This window comes from Myotis lucifugus, unplaced genomic scaffold (genome assembly GCF_000147115.1).
Source record: "Myotis lucifugus unplaced genomic scaffold, Myoluc2.0 scaffold_12, whole genome shotgun sequence".
NCBI lineage: Eukaryota > Metazoa > Chordata > Mammalia > Chiroptera > Vespertilionidae > Myotis > Myotis lucifugus.
Window position 1 is genome coordinate 7,346,330 of NW_005871060.1, and position 16,581 is coordinate 7,362,910.

General features: G+C 38.7%; 1 protein-coding gene across 4 annotated transcripts in view; it reads right to left on the bottom strand.

Moving 5' to 3' along the window:
* Nucleotides 1-12,051, bottom strand: part of MAPK10 (mitogen-activated protein kinase 10) — a 273,125-nt gene extending 261,074 nt beyond the window's left edge. Inside the window, exons 1-2 of one of the 4 annotated variants that reach the window (XM_023750290.1) lie at nucleotides 11,981-12,051; nucleotides 4,939-5,053 (exon numbers count right to left, since the gene is read on the bottom strand). The gene's annotated coding sequence lies outside the window, so the exon portion shown is untranslated. Of the gene's footprint in view, nucleotides 1-4,938; nucleotides 5,054-8,989; nucleotides 9,776-10,509; nucleotides 10,929-11,980 lie in introns of those variants that run through there. The other 3 variants (XM_006084581.3, XM_006084583.3, XM_014452044.2) reach the window with 3 other exon arrangements.
* Between the last annotated feature and the right edge of the window lie 4,530 nt (nucleotides 12,052-16,581).

A 16,581-nucleotide genomic window follows, 5' to 3' on the forward strand; every position in this document is an offset into this window, starting at 1 on the left:
ATTTTACTAATCCTAAGAATTTAGTTTCCTATCTTGGTAACTTGCAACCACAAAGAAGCAAGACAGAGCAGCCTTACATGACAAGTTTCTGAACAGTCTCTTATTCATCATATTTGGATTCTGAAAGATTTGGCAAATAGTATTCACATTTATCAGCCAATCTATTTAAATAAGATTGCAGACCCTCTGTCAGCTGCTTTCCAAATTGTATCCAGAGGTGCAATCTTTGACGCCTTTTTTTATAGTCTAGTTATTTCCCTGAAAAGTCCCTTTGGCTGTATTTTATTCTCATAATTTTCTTCTCCTGCCTCTGCTCTATCATTCTATATATCTATCTCTTGCTCTCCCCTTTCTTTCATCAATTATTCAATAAACATTTATGCACTGTACTAGGCATGGAAGTCTAAGATAATTATATCTGACTCAAATTACTCCCAGGCTAAGGTGGAGAGACAGACCCATAAACAGTAAAATGTGTGGTAACACAGTGTCTACGGTGCATAGGCTACTGTGAGAACACCAGGAAGAAATGAGTGACTAATGGTAGGAGTCAGGAAAGGTTTCTAAGGGAAGATAACACCTGATGAAGTCTAAAGTGAGTCTAAGCAGTACCTCTCAAACCTTAAATCATCCAAGGATCTTGTCTGAAAGATTCTGAGTCAGTAGATCTGGGTGGGATCTATTGAGCTCTCAGATGATGCCCATGTTGTCAGTCCCCAGGCCATTCTTAGACTACAAAGGTCTTAACGGATGACTAATGACTGTTAGTAAAGGACGGGTGGGGTGAATACAGGCAGAATAGACAGCGTGAAGTAAAGCACAGAGGTAATAAACCCTGAGTGTCTGTAATAAAGCACATTGGTGTCCCAGGCAATGGGAGAGAACAGTTCCTAAATTGGGGTGAATGGGAATATGGTATATTTTAAGGGGAAGGGAATTTATTTCATAGGCAATCAAGCATATCAAAATGAGCAAGAAGGTTACCTGGTAACAACTGCAAATCAGATCTGGTGACTTCATTGGTAGAGTCATGGGCAAGAAGATAACTTGCTAGGCTATCTAAATAAACCTGCTAACAATGATGATAAGCGCCTAACTTATGGCAGTAACAACAGATTTACTCAAAGGGAACTGACTTGAAAAATGTTTAGGAGATAAAGTAGGTTGATTATATTTTTACGTATTAATTTAAAAGTTCTGCAGGTTGTACTTCCTTGGCATTCTGTTCAGGCCTGGTGTCTATTCTTAATCTGAAATTTAGTAGCATGTGATCTTGAATAAGCCACTTAACCTCTTTTTGCACCAGATTCCATGTTTTAAAACAGTGAAGAGTTGACCCAAATAAACATTGTGGTCTCTTTAAATGCTAAGCTTTATGATCCCATGAAATAAACTCATCCCTTATTAAATCATGGAATCATAGAGTGTATTCTTTTTTTTGTTATTGATTTTTTACAGAGAGGAAGGGAGAGAGATAGAGAGTTAGAAACATCGATGAGAGAGAAACATCGATCAGCTGCCTCCTGCACACCTCCTACTGGGGATGTGCCCGCAACCAAGGTACATGCCCTTGACCGGAATCGAACCTGGGACATTTCAGTCCACAGGCCGACGCTCTATACACTGAGCCAAACCGGTTACGGCATAGAGTGTATTCTTAAAACTTATCACAATACCTGGAATGTAAATGTACATTGTATGACTAAATTGAATCCACCTAGCCAACAGGTATTAAAACTTGAGATTTAAAAAAAAAAAAACCCTTCCACTTCTTCACCCTCGACATTCATTACTAAGTCTGGTTGCTTTGTACATATGTCCTAAAGTGATCCTTTGATTTATACCGTTATTCCTTTTTAACTGGATTTCTGCAATAGCACCTTAAGTGTTCTCTCTGGTACCAATCTAATCACTTTCTAGACACTGAGAAATTGAAGAACTCAGGAGTCAGAATCACCTGGGCTTAAATGCTAAGTCCACTACTTCTTGGCTGTGTGGCTGCTAGCAAGTTATTTAACCTCTTTAAATCTGTGTTTCCTTATCTGTGAATCATAAAAATGATATGAAGATGAAATGTTTGTAAAGTGCTTAACACAGTGCCTACTACACAGTAAGAACCCAAATCTAGTTACTATTCTGAAACACAAATCTCACAAACTTAAGCAGACACTTCACAAAAGAGGAAAAGCAAATGGCCAATAAAAAACGAAAAGATCTTCTTCATTAGTAATCAGCAAAGTGCAAATTAAAACTTCCATAAGTGCAATTATGTATCCACCTGATTAGCAAAATTTCAGTGTTGATGAGGACATAGAGCTTCTCATACATTGCTGATCTCACCGACTGGGGAAAATACTTTAGCATTATTTAGAAGAAATGAATGTGCACATACCCCAAAATTTAGTTCATTCACTTGCTATGTATCCTATAGAAGCTCTTATATATGAGTACTAGAATCTATGAGCAATAATATATATATGTATAAAAAGTATTATATATACTTATTAAGTTTATTATAAACACATTTATTAAATAAATATATATAAATCAGATTATATATATATATATATATATATATATATATATATGCCAGTATAAGTAATATTGACACAATCCAAATGTCTATCAACAGTAGAATGGAAAATTAAATTTGCTATATGCATGATACAGAATATTATACAACAATTTTCATGAATAAACTACATGCATCAACATGGAAGAAGAATTGTACAATGTTTAGCAAAGTCAGGTGACTAAGAATATTTATTATATGATTACAAGTTGGAAAATCTTCAAAGGACAGTAAGGGAACAAGTGTGACAAAAGGCAGGGTGGCGGTTAGGGGTTACTTGTAGTGGAAGGAAAAGCACGTGATCTTAAAGGAGCACACAGAGACTTCCCGGGAGTCTATTTCTTAATGTGAATAACAGTTATACAACATTTGCTTTATAATTATTCCTCAAATTGTATTTTTCACACATTCTTCTATGTGCATGACATCTTTCACAATTAAAAAAATAAATGTGGTCATGTTAATTTCCTCCTTAAAATCTTTTAAAAGTTCTTCATTTTGGAATAAAATCCAAACTCCTTAGCTTTATTCTAAGAGATCCTTTATTATGTATCTCCTGTATTCCTCTTCATCTCCACTACTCCCATTTATGCCCCAGCAAAATGACACCTAGTCCCCCCCACCCCACCCCCCACAAAAACGTACCCTCTCTCAAGCCTGTGGACCATCAAAAAATGTTCCCACTGCTCCCCTTCCCCTGGCTAACCTCTTACTGTCCTTAGTAATCAGCCAAAACATCATCCCCTCCAGTAAGCCTTCCTTGCATACTCTCCTCTGCTGCACGTCCTTTGGCCCCCATGCCTGCCAGTGTCACAGCACCATATAAAAACTACACATTTGAGAGCTCCTTTAAGGCAGGCAATGTCTCTTTCATCTATCCCAAGAGCTGATTCTCAATAAATCTGAGACATCACAGATTCTCAATAAACGGTGCTCAATAAACATTTACAGTGGGGCAGTATGTTTTCTACATTACTTAGAATGATACATAACTCAAAATAATATTAAGTTCAGCCATATAAAATTGCCCTTCTTTTAGTTTGAAAATGGTTGAGTATTGGCAATTTAATACATGTTGATTAAGCACAGAATAGTGATGACTGTTACATCTGCTTCTTCAATATAACTGTAAGCAGACTGTAATGAAAATCATGATGTGAAATAAGCATAGGGTTAATTTCATCAGTCTTCTGCAGTCATAGGTTATACATTAACTCACAGGGTAGCCTATCTACCCGGAGTTATAGAAGCCGCTAAGCAAATGAAAGAAAGCTATTGATCACTAGCTCAAAACAGCTTCTTTTAGAGTCTTACAAGCACCGCTGTCATATTGTATTTCCCAGAGATGTAATTTGACAGATAACTAGTTCATCACTGCTGGAGTCTATTGATTATTGACTTTGGTAACTATGAAACATCAAGTATTCGATTAAAATATATATTTTGCCTATGTATGCTACTTTTATAATATTTTTAAAAATTATTCCAATTAGCAAGGCAACTGGATCTTTTTTAATATTGTTTTATCAAGCAAATTGATTTTTAGGCTAAAATGTCATAAATTGAGCTTTATAAAACTGCTATGTGATTTCTCTTCCCTTATTTCTAAAGATCTAAATCAGCGGTTCTCAACCTGTGGGTCACGACCCCTTTGGGAGCTGAATGACCCATTCACAGGGGTCGCCTAAATACATCCTTCATATCAGATATTTACATTACGATTCATAACAGTAGCAACATTACAGTTATGAAGTAGCAACGAAAATAATTTTATGGTTGGGGGTCACCACAACATGAGGAACTGTATTAAAGGGTCGTGGCATTAGGAAGGTTGAGAACCACTAATCTAAGTGTTCTGTTAATATATATACCTATATACTACTATCTATTTATATAGGAATGTGCATATATGTGAATATGTATAGGAAATAGGAATATATATATGAAAGGAATGGAGCATTATAATTTAGCTCAGAACCAATTCTTCTACTAGAAAGGATGAATTGGTAAATACAGAATTATGTTACAAATAATAAAACCACTGAAAAGTACAGTTACCCAACTGTTACTCAGCCACATGGGATTGTTCATTGCATCCATTTTACATAGGCTGACAGCATCCAGGGTGGCAGCATCATCGTGTTATACAATGAACCCACGCACCCCAAGACCTCATGCTGCTATCTGTGGTATTAATAGCACCGCACCATCAGTTAAACATCCTATCCAACCAATGTTCACTTAGTGACATTATTCAGAGCAGTATTTCTTCAGATCCATACGCTAAATCATATGCAATATTTAAACTGGTTTTGTAGATATTTAAACATTTCCTGCTAAGGAATGTTTTCAAATTTGTAACTCACCACTGCTTGTTTGGTTTCTCATCTATAGGAAATAAATCTAATTCAACAGCTTCTTGCATGAGTTGCCATAACGAAGATCTGAGATGATCCTGCCCTTGGTATTTCTCATACTAGCCTAAAATCAAAGCAAAAACATAGACACATTTGATTTTAACATTTAAATGGTTATTTCACCTGCACTGAGAAAACCAAACGACTGCGAAGGACAATTGGTGATGGGTGACACGGGCGAGGAATAAAACATCTTGAGGTAGTTCACTCTGAAAAATTATCACAAGCACAAGAACTTTGGTTTTACCCACACCAGAGTAGCTGGATATTTTATAATCTGAACGTGAGCCCAATCAGTATTGCTACTTTGGATGATATAATATTTGTGTTTATTTTTAAGATTTTTTTATTGATTTATTTTTTAGAGAGGGAAGGGGAGAAAGAAAGAGAAACATTGATGTGATAGTGGATCATGATCATTGATTGGCTCGTCTCTTGCGTGCCTCCTACCAGGAGCAAGCCTGCAGCCCAGGCACATGCCCTGACCCCAACTGAACTGGCAACCTTTTGGTGCACAGGATGCTGCCCAACCAACTTAGCCACACCAGCCAGGACTGATATTTGGTTTTGTGATATGATTTGGTTTTCTGACACAAGGCATCCTACTAAGCTTCAACTGAGGCAGCTCCACTGTTACATGTTTGCATATTCTGCTTTTCATGTAAGACTTCATTGGAACTATGGATTGCATAGTTACCAATAAAAGGACTGACTGAGAGAAGTTTGAAAACCACTGAAGTATATGAAATAAAATAAAACTAAAGTTGGTCTGGAGTTGGAAAGAGACCTGTAAGTAATTTTTCCATACTCTGATCTATCTACAAAAGTAGATTTGTAACTTCAATCTGTTACTATTATTTTTCGACATTATATCAGACCAGATTCTCCGGGACTGTGCCCGTTTCCAATGTTCTACCCCATCATCGAACGTAAGTTTTGCTTTCTAGTTTGGGAAGTATGGTCACCACACCCAAACCAACCTCCTCTCTGCCCCAAATAAGAATCCCTTTCTTGCCAGAACCGGTTTGGCTCAGTGGATAGAGCGTGGGCCTGCGGACTGAAGGGTCCCGGGTTCGATTCCGGTCAAGGGCATGTACTTGGGTTGCGGGCACATCCCCAGTGGGAGCTGTGCAGGAGGCAGCTGATCGATGGTTCTCTCTCATCGATGTTTCTAACTCTCTATTTCTCTCCCTTCCTCTCTGTAAAAAATCAATAAAAATATATTTTTAAAAAAAAAAAAAAAAAAAAAAAAAAAAGAATCCCTTTCTTGGCCAGAGGCTTACAGTAACTGCTCCTAGGAATTCCTCCCCCCAGGCCATCCCTATGTGGCCCCAGGGTCACCTACCACCAATTCAGAGGGGGTGAATTTCTTTCTCCTCTGCATTCCTATTACATTTATTGTTAAATCATTAATATACAATTATATACCACCTTTGTTATTTAACCTCATCTCCAAAAATGACTATAAGCTCCTAAGTGTCAGAAACTATGTTACAGGTTCCCAAACTCTGCTACCCATAGCCCTTAACAGAGAACTCTGTACTTCAGAGACATTCATTCAAGAAATATTAATGTGGCCCTACTATGTGCCAAACAGATGCAGTCAGTCCCTGGCAGAGATTATAGTTTAGTGGGAATACAGAAAACATAAGGAGAGGTAATCTCTGTGTTGTGTGATACGTGCTATGACAGAGGTAGCATAGACACTGAGTGCACATGACCAAATAAACAAACTATGCGCTTTCCTTCACTACCAATGCTTTCAAATGCTATCTCCAATGTCTGAGAGGTATCATGACTTTAAGAAACTCATTGTCAGGGAGCACATGGAGCACCCAGGCTGGTTAACATCTGAAAACCAGGAGGCAGTTTTTAGTACTTTTCTGTCACTGCTGGGTTGTTTTCTCCCTGCTTTCCGAGAGAGAGAGAGAGAGAGAGAGAGAGAGAGAGAGAGAGACATTGTAGCAAAAATCCGGTTCATTACTGTGCAGGTCACTCTGCAAATGACTGATTGCCCTGTAGGGGAACTTCGCTTCACACCTGCACACCATATCAGCTTTTAGAGCAACTGGGGGTTAGGAACTGCTTCTAAGGAACCTTCAGTCATTTATTTTCCATTCAAAACTCTAATTTCCATTCCCAGGAGCCTCTAGGTTTTCCATCTCATAGTCACCAGGGATAAGAACAGTAAGAAAGGTCACGGTGGCTTGTTAGGAATCCAAAATAGCAAATCAACAACAACAACAAAAAGCCTTTACCAAAAATAAGTATAAATTTGAGGTCCAGTTTTCAAGCCAGAAATGTCTCTTTCTAATTTAAAGATTTTCAATATCCCCTGAGGTCTCACAATAAGCAATAAAGCTCCCCTCCATTAAATGAAGGTGGGAGGAGGGGGAGAATTCGTGCCTAAAACACACAGCATGCAGATCCTTCACTTCCCCTCTGGGCCCGGATTTTTCTCATGAAGACACCATGTAGTCAAGCTGAAAAATCTTTATTCGAAACCCTACAACTTGGTGATGGGGACATGAGCAGAGAGGTTGAATTTCTGGAAATCCAAGCTCCAATTCTAAGTTATATTTTCTCTTTCAAACAATCAATATGCAGCCTGATCTTTTAACTGAATCAGCAACAGTGTCTCATCTCAGATTTACGTAATGGAATAAATATATCTAATATAAGAAGAAACAAATGTTCTCTCTCATAGCAGAGGTATCTAATATAAGAGAGAACAGATGTTCTTTACCAAGAAGTATCTCCCTCAGGAGTCTCTAGGCCCAACTTTCTCCACAAGCCCTTGGTCCTCAGAAGGTGTAAGAATCCCTGGGGGCCAGGGAGGAAGCCCTGAGACCGCAGCACATACAGCGTTGTACCACTTTCGGGCCATGGCTGGACAGTGTGCCTGTTTTTGCGTTAAGTTTGGCAATGTCCAACCAAAGCTTAAAAGAGACTGGAGAGGAAACAGTAGGGGCAATGGAAAAAAAATTTAATGTCAATTTGTTTTCTATTATTTAAATTGGAGAAAGTCTCTCTTGCTTTGAGTCCCTTATTCTCGTAAGCAACTAAGCAATCGCTTGACGTGAACACACCAATTCCATGCAAAGTCTTTTAGCTACAAATGTGACCTGAAGCCAGAACTAGAGCAGCGAAGGCGAGCATCTGCCCCCATGTTTAATAAGCCAGAAAACACCCAATTAGTCTTTGCCTTTTATCATCAGTCTTAAAATACTTTTCCAATACGATTACAGCCAAAGAAATTGGCTCATTTACATAAAGCCACAATAAAACTTAAAAAAAAATAACCTTTAATTATAGGAGGCCTTCCCTTAAACATGGGAGGCTTTTTCACACTACGTAGGTGAGGCAGATTCCTTTGCTTATGATTTTCCTATAGGATATACTAACAAGAAAAACCCTACGAATTTTCCTGGCATCGAAAAATATACTAGTACATGTATTTTATAGCACCCACAATCAATTTGCAGTTCATTCTAACCTTGAGAAATATTGGCCACGCACTACGAAACTATTAAATCCTAACAACTGCAGACATACCAGACAATGACAGCAAAAACACACTCAGCCCCTCTGGGATCTGTTCAGAAACATCCCCCTCCAGCACCGCAGACGCACTCCTCCCAACGCCAGATGCTGTTCTGGGGCAAGCAGGCAGGAAGCTGGAGGCAGCTGATTCTTCCACTCCGTGTATAATTTCTTACTGCCTCATCATCAAGAATCTTTTTACCAAAACTGCGAGGATTTTCTAACAACAGGAGCCCATCAAATTAAAGACACTTTGCAACAACGGGAGGAAGTAATGTGCAGATGAGGAAGCCTGAAGAGTCTAATATCTGAGGTCATATCACCTTTGTCATCTGATTTTCTAGTTCCGTTGTGGGGGCGAGAAAATCCAATTTGCTCTAGGTGGTAAAATAAACTAATCCAGTACTTCCTGTCAATTACAAGAGAGAGAGATCAAGGTAGGGAAGCCAATACATACCAGAGGCAGCAATACTGCTGCGGCCAAACTGCCGGACCCCTAAAATCCCAGGGTTCCAGAGTGGAGTCAGAAGCTTGCGAGCTCATTCATGAGCATCTCTATCTATGCTTATGACATACATGCTCACGAAAGGCACAAATTTTACTGACCCCCTCTGAGACAAATGGTCATGCCTGCAACCATTTTAAACACGTTGATCAGCATTCTATGAGGTCTCCCAGGGTGCGACAACTAGCAGTCTAGGGATAGAGGGAGAATCCGGACCTTTGGGCTAGAATGCCTGACGCACTGATACCCATTTTCCTTCCATCTGAACTGTGGCCTCTCCCACATGACTTAGCCTGCCTCTTTCCAGTTCGTTCATAAAAGTTACCGTCAACAGACCAGCAGCAGGCAGGGCTGCTGTCCACTGTCCGGTTCTGCAGCAAGGCAGGCGCGTAAACAACCTTGTGATTGCTTCAGAGCTCACTGCCTCGGGATAAGCCATTCTTCTGTGGCTAAATTGCAGTATCCCAGGAAGTTATGCCTTGAAGAGGGTTCAAGCAGAGACTCAGTCTCTACATTTAAATGTAGGGGGCGGGGGGGATAAATATGTATATATATAATTTTCTTGAGATATCTCTAACCTTGATTTACTTGAAGATTTTCTAATAAATCCCATTTATTTTGCTGCAGGCACAAATACCTAAGTTCTGATATATTGCCATGCTCATTTCTGATCATAGACCTTTTTTCTCCCCCAAAGAGCTCTGACATTTCCAGGGGACACAGTATCCCAGCACAGAAAACCTGGGAACCATGCCATTAAAAAAAAAATGCTGCCTGCTGTGACTAGGAGATCACTTTCTTAAAGGGACCCCTTACCTATAGGACTGCAGTGCCAATGTTTCACCTGACCCCTGTTCTGTGTCCTCTCCCCAGCCCAAATTTAGCCTAGAGTGTTTCTGCAAGAGTAATGCCATTAGTTTTGCAACTAAAATATATACATACCATTCTCAACTAAAATATGTAAATATGTCCCAAAATATTTAAGTCACACCTCTCAGGAAGTAAATGTAAGTGCATACTGAAAGATATGATTTTTAATGTTTTAGGGAACTCGTAGCATTTCTTGGATATGGGACTGAGGTCAGCACTTCCAATAAGCATATCTCTCTCTCTCTCTCTCTCTCTCTCTCTCTCTCTCTCTCTCTCTCTCTCTCCTGCTTTTCTCTTCCTTTCTGTAGCTCTGCACTGATCTAAAAACCCCTGGTCACAAGAAGAAAGCTCCCTCCACCCTCTGCCCACCCTCACTCCAAACAGAAATGTTCCAACACGCCCAAGTCTGGGGAGAGATGCTCCGCACAGCAGGAGAGGCTGGCGGTTCCGGCCTCAGAGGTAGTTCACTTCATTAACCTGCTTCCACCGCACCTGCCTCCTCTCCCACCCTGGTTCTCCCACCCCACCAGGAGCAATTACCAGACATCACCACACCCTCCAAAACACACGTTAGAACCCAGAAGGAGCAAAGAGCTACCTACCATTCCGTGCTTCAGAACTCCGATCCTCATCCAGCAGTTCGCCCCCCAAATCCTCCCTACTTGTTTTTCATTAACCACATTCCAAACTGTGATAAGGAACAGGTTCTTTGGAGGCGGGGAAAATGTTTAAAATTAAAGATGGACAGGTGATGTCCAAGAAAACCCAATCTTAAAGTCACTCAAGCCCCTGGGAATTGAGGGGTGAGGAGAAAAAAAGGAAATTTGTAAAAATGAAAAAAGAAAAGCAAAAGGTAAGCATGTAACAAGCGCCCCCCAGCCCCCATGAAAAAAATAAAAAGACAAGGGAAGGTTTTTTTAAAAGAAGGAGAAGGAGAAGAGTGGCTTGCTGAATCACCCTCTTTCACTGCCTGGAAACCATTGTGCAGCGTGATGCTGCCTGTACCATTGTGGAACCTACCAGAGGAGACCGACAGAGGGCTTGGGGAATGGGGTTGCTATGGCAACTGAAAGGAGCACACGTGACGTCAAAGCCCAGAGAGGGCTAGGGAGGGGGGAGAGGGGGAAAGGGAAGGAGGAAAAAGTCTCTGTGCGGCTACAGCTACCTTGTTTTCCAGCGAAATGACGACCAGGCAAAATGGAAAGGAATAGGGTTTGTTGGCAACCACTGTCAGCAGCGAGGACATCAGGCAGCGGGTCTGCACAGTCCCGAGAAACAATCGGCTCCATGCAGCCCTGGCCCTGCACACAGCCCGCTGAGGAACAAATGCCCGCAGTCCAGCACACCACTGGAAATACAGTCCAACTAGCTCAGCTTTTTTGCAAACAGCACAAAGAGAGACATAGTATCTGTAACCGTCAACGCAAACAAGGGTGATAATATCCTCTGAGGGGATGTGAGCATTTAAGTCCTGCCCGGACCCAGAGGTCATTTGCACAGCGCTGTTCCTTTTCTGTTTCCCTTGTTTTTAATAAAAAATCCTAAATAAATATTCACTAAATCAAACTCAACAAACTGATTCTTAGACTGCAATTTGAGTGTGGAAACAAAATACAGATAATTTGAGTTAAAAATCAGGATTCTTTTCTTTTTTTTTTTTAATGGCAGATAATTCTCTGGAAAACTGATACAAATTGCATTATTACTATTTAGGGCAAATATATCCATTTTATTTAAGAAATTTTCCCTGCTTTTGACTTAGAGCATATTTTTAAGTCTCCAGTTTTTCACATCTACAAATAGTAGGTTTTTAGAGAATGAGAGCAGTTGACTACTTACACTACTAAAAAAAATTTACCAAATTTTTACATTTTAAAAATATCTTTTTACACAAGGAAAAATTTCAATGTATATTTGGCCTCACCAGCTTCAGCACTTGGACTTCTCAAGTTACTGAATCTAACCAAACTCTTTTTTGCTTAAACAACTTTGAGGAGGGTTTCTATCTATTACAACCAAGTAGTGCTGAGTTTTATATGATTCTACAGTATGTTTTGGAACTAGTATACTTACATGAATATGGAGCTTCTTCTGCATGTTAACAGAAAAGATATAACATGCAACAGATATAAATGAGGCAAGGATCTGAGACACTGGAACACATCAGGAAACTGCAGGAGACCAGCTTTTGTGGTTGTTGTTGCTGCTGCTGTTGTTTTATTCAGGAGGGAATCTGGAAAAAATAAAGTTTTGCATGAATTTTCTGTCTTTTTAGTCCATTGGACAAATTTTTGGATCTCGCTTACTCTAATATTCAACAAAAATCAGTTGATTGTTAATTTTTCGTCTTAGCAATTAGCTTACCTACAAGATGACTATGTCTCAAGCAAAAATATGTAGTGATTAGCTAAACGACTTCATAGTACAATGTAATTGGCATTCAGACTTTTCAGTTATTGTATTCCGAGTTTGGGTATCAAAGGTAAGTTCTCAATAACTAGATATCAAGGAGGAAACTGTGAACTTCAACTCTTATCTCACATTACAAACATAAATATTAATTCAGGATAAATTATACTCTGAAATAGAAAAGCTAAAATCTATAAAACTATTAGTGTAAAATGTGTCTTTTAGAAGAAAGAAGAGCTTTCTGATCTTGGAGTAGGCAAAGATTTCTTAGAACACAAAGTACTCATCATAATTGTGGGGAGGGGAAGGGCTAAATCAAAACTAAAAGCTTCTACTTATCCAAAGTCATCATTAAGAAAATGAATAAACAAGACATGGACTACAAGAAAATACTCTTGATAAACATATCTGAAAATACTCTTTATATACACAAATTCTGGATGATATCAAAATATCCTACAACTCAGTGTTAAAAACAAACAATTTTGTTTAATGGGCAAAAGTCTTGAGTAGGCACTTGACAAAGGAAGATTGATAAATGATCAATGGGTATATTAAAAAATATTCAACATCATTGCTCATCAGAGAAATGCAAATTAAAACTGTAATAAATGTCATTTCACACCCACAAAAAAATGGTTAAAATTAAAAAGACTAACAATACTAACTTTTGGATAGGATGTGGAGAAACCAGAACTCTTCTACGTTAATGATGGGAGTAAAAACTGGTAAAACTACTTTAGAAAATGGTTTGGCAATGTGTGTTTTTTAATGGTAAACAATACACCCGCAGATTGACTCAACAGTTCTATTCATAGTCACCCAAGAGAATAGAAACATATGTCCACACAAAAAAAGTTTTTCATAAATGCTTGTGCTAGCTCTATTTATAAATGATAAAAACTGGAAATAACTCAAATTATGGTATATGCATATAATAAAATACTATTCAGAAATTTTAAAATGACAAGTATAAATAGCTTTAAACCAATCCTTTTCTTCCATTAGGTGCTAATTCTTAATGGCACAAGTTACCAAAAGTGATAGATCCCAAAATTGTTCATAGATTTTGAGGTAGATTTTATAATTTAGGGCTTTAATTCTCAACCTGCTCATTTCAGTAATACTTGGATGATTAAAATGATCTTTTAAGCCCATTATACATAATATGGAAAAATTAATTTCCTAAAATCAGATCCCATTTAATGCAAGTTCATTTCTTTAAAATAAATCCCATTTCTTACTGGGTAAAAACAAAACTCTTTATTTAAAGCCTTTAATAAGATGATTTGAATTGTGAGTCTCAATCCAATATAATATGTTTTAGAGCCTCTACTTCCAAAAATATACTTTTTTAAATAAAAAGTGAGAACAAAAAGAAGATACCTATTGATATCATTGCATTTGCATCGTGCTGATGTATAGTTGCACCTACCATGTGAACTCCCACAAAAGTGTCTCTTTCTTTTCATTTGGTATTTACTATAATATATGTTGTATTACTCTTATTTTATGAATATATAATATCTTACCTTAAGCTTGACTGTGACTTAATCCATTTTATTTCTCATTATCTTCCCTGAAAGTTCCCTTTTATAGCAACCTAGCATATCTTCTCACACATGGTAGGTGATCAGTAAACAGTTATAGTTAACTAGAGGCCCAGTGCACAGATTCGTGCACCAGTGGGGTCCCTTGGCCTGGCTTGTGGGGATCAGTAGACCTCCGTGCCACCGAAACCTGGCCTTACCCACAGGTCACTGGACTCCAACCCGTTGTCCTCATCGATCTTGCACAGCACAAAGTAGTGGGTGAAGCAGCAGGCGGCTGGGGATGAGCCCGAGCCCGGACTGGGTGCTGCACTGCTCCCACTCATCCCAGCCCCACCGCCACTTGGGCACGCAGGGGGAGTGTCCGTGGGAGAGGCTCGCATCACCACAGCTGCGCATTGCCAGCCGTGAGCCCAGTGTCTGGCACCTCCTGCATTAAGTGTCTGCCCCTAGTGGTCAGTGTGCATCATAGCTACTGGCCTGTGGTCCAGTTGCTTAGGCTTTTATATATATAGATTATAATTATCTATGATTACATAATTCTTTTTACCAGCAATAAAAACTTTTTCTCTCATATGTTATTATGGAGTGTTAAGTTTTGAGATATCCAATATTAAAGCAGGTAACTTCTGTTAATAATATTACATATTTGAACTATAACTATTTCAAATTCTTTGCAAACTGCTTTCAAATGGAACTATATTTAATCTAGAAGTCTGACCTAAATTCTATCAGTACTATCATCATGAGTTTTTGAAAGAAGTTAAATAAATAAATATAAGTTCTTATTTTCAAAAGCACAGAATTGTATTTAGTATCCTTTGTGTACAGGTTTATTTATTTAATGGCATGTTTGTAGTCTGTTGTAGGGCTGAAGATGTTCAGGAATATTTCTTGTTCTCCAAGCAAGATCTCCCTTCCATTATAAATAAAACTTTTGGTATAGTACATGTTTAAAATGAACTACTGAGATATGTACCAAAATAGATGAATCTCAAAAACATAATGCTAAGTGAAAAAAATGAGACAAAAGAGACTATTTAGTGTATAAGTCCATTTATATGAAATTCTAGAATAGAAAAATCTATTCTATGGTGATGGAAATAAGAACTATGATTGCCTGGGAGAGCTACACAGTTGAGGACTATATTGAAGACAGGAGGAAAATTTCTGGAGTGATGATAATATTCTATATCTTGATAGAAGTGTGAGTTGTTGCATAGGTGTAAGCATTGGTTAAGACTCTTCAAAGTGTAACACTTTTTATTTTGCATTTTAACTTCTTTAATAATACACTCAAAATTTTAACACAAGAAGGATTCACAATTCTAATTAACATTTAAACACAGTTTTAAAGTACAATAGACTAAACACATTTATGAACAAACTGCAGCATCTGTCTCCAGATTCATGAGCTGCCCAACACATTTTAAGTGTATAGCATATGAAGTCACAGATCCACAGGGCTGGAAGGAAACCCCACAAGTTATAGCTTAACTATAATCAGATTTATCTTCATACAGAATAATTTTTAATTCTTGTGATGGCCATAGATGTCAACCACATAGATGTCAACCACAGGGCCTTGCAAATGTGGAAGGCCATTTACACTTAAAATGAAGTATAACAGACAACCAGAATAAAATCAATTCCCTTATTGTTTTACATTTTCAACATGAGCACTTCAAATACTAATGAGATAAAAGTTCACTATTTAAACTCACATTACATGTACCAAATTACAAATGAATACAGCAGATCAGTGCATTTTACTCTATTTAAATTAAATAGCTGTTTATTAAAAAATTTTCAGTCAATTCCCAAGAAGAAAATTGCTGTGTGAGCAATAAGTTAGAGTTCCCTAACCTACAAATCTGGTCCCATACTTTGAATACTGATTATGCAGACCCAGCAATAGTAAAGGCCAGATTCAGAGTCACCAGGATCTGAGATCTAGCAAGCCCTGTATAATGAGGTAGACAACTAATGGAGGTTTACCTGAAAAACAAGAAATGAGAAATCAGATATTAAAAACAGACTGTTGCCCAGCTGGTGTGGCTCAGTGGTTGAGCATCAACCTTTGAACCAGGAGATCAGAGTTCAACTCCCAGTCAGGGCACATGCTGGGTTGCAGGCTTAATCCACCATGGGGGGTGGGGGGGAGGGGGAGGGGGCACGCACAGGAGGCAGCCAATCAGTGATCCTCTCTCATCACTGATGTCCTATCTCTCTCTCTCCCTTCCTCTCTGAAATCAATAGAAATGTATAAATAAATTTAAAAACAGATTGTTCAGAGACACCTGGTGAGAAGCAGATTCCTAGGTTCCACTCTAGGGACTATCTCTCAGTCTCAGGACTCAAGACTCTCCAGGAAATGAAGGTTCTGAAGAATTGGCTTTCCAACAGTAAATGAGTGGCAAGGGACTCAGGACTAGAAGTACCTAAATGAATCAAGTCAGTGAAATTAGAATGTCAAATAGGAATTCAATTTCTGAATCCAAGCCTCAAGTGCATTCATGTGGGGGGCGGCGGTAGCAGTAGAAGGAACTAAGGTCTATTATTGAAATTGGTCCCAGAGCAGGGTGACTACCTCATCCTCATTTGCCATTGGCTTCCAGGTTTTATAGCAAGTCCCTCATCCCAGACAACCGCTCAGTCCTAGGCAAACTGCAAAGGTTGGTCACCCTATCCCAGCATCTAGAATGGATTTGAACC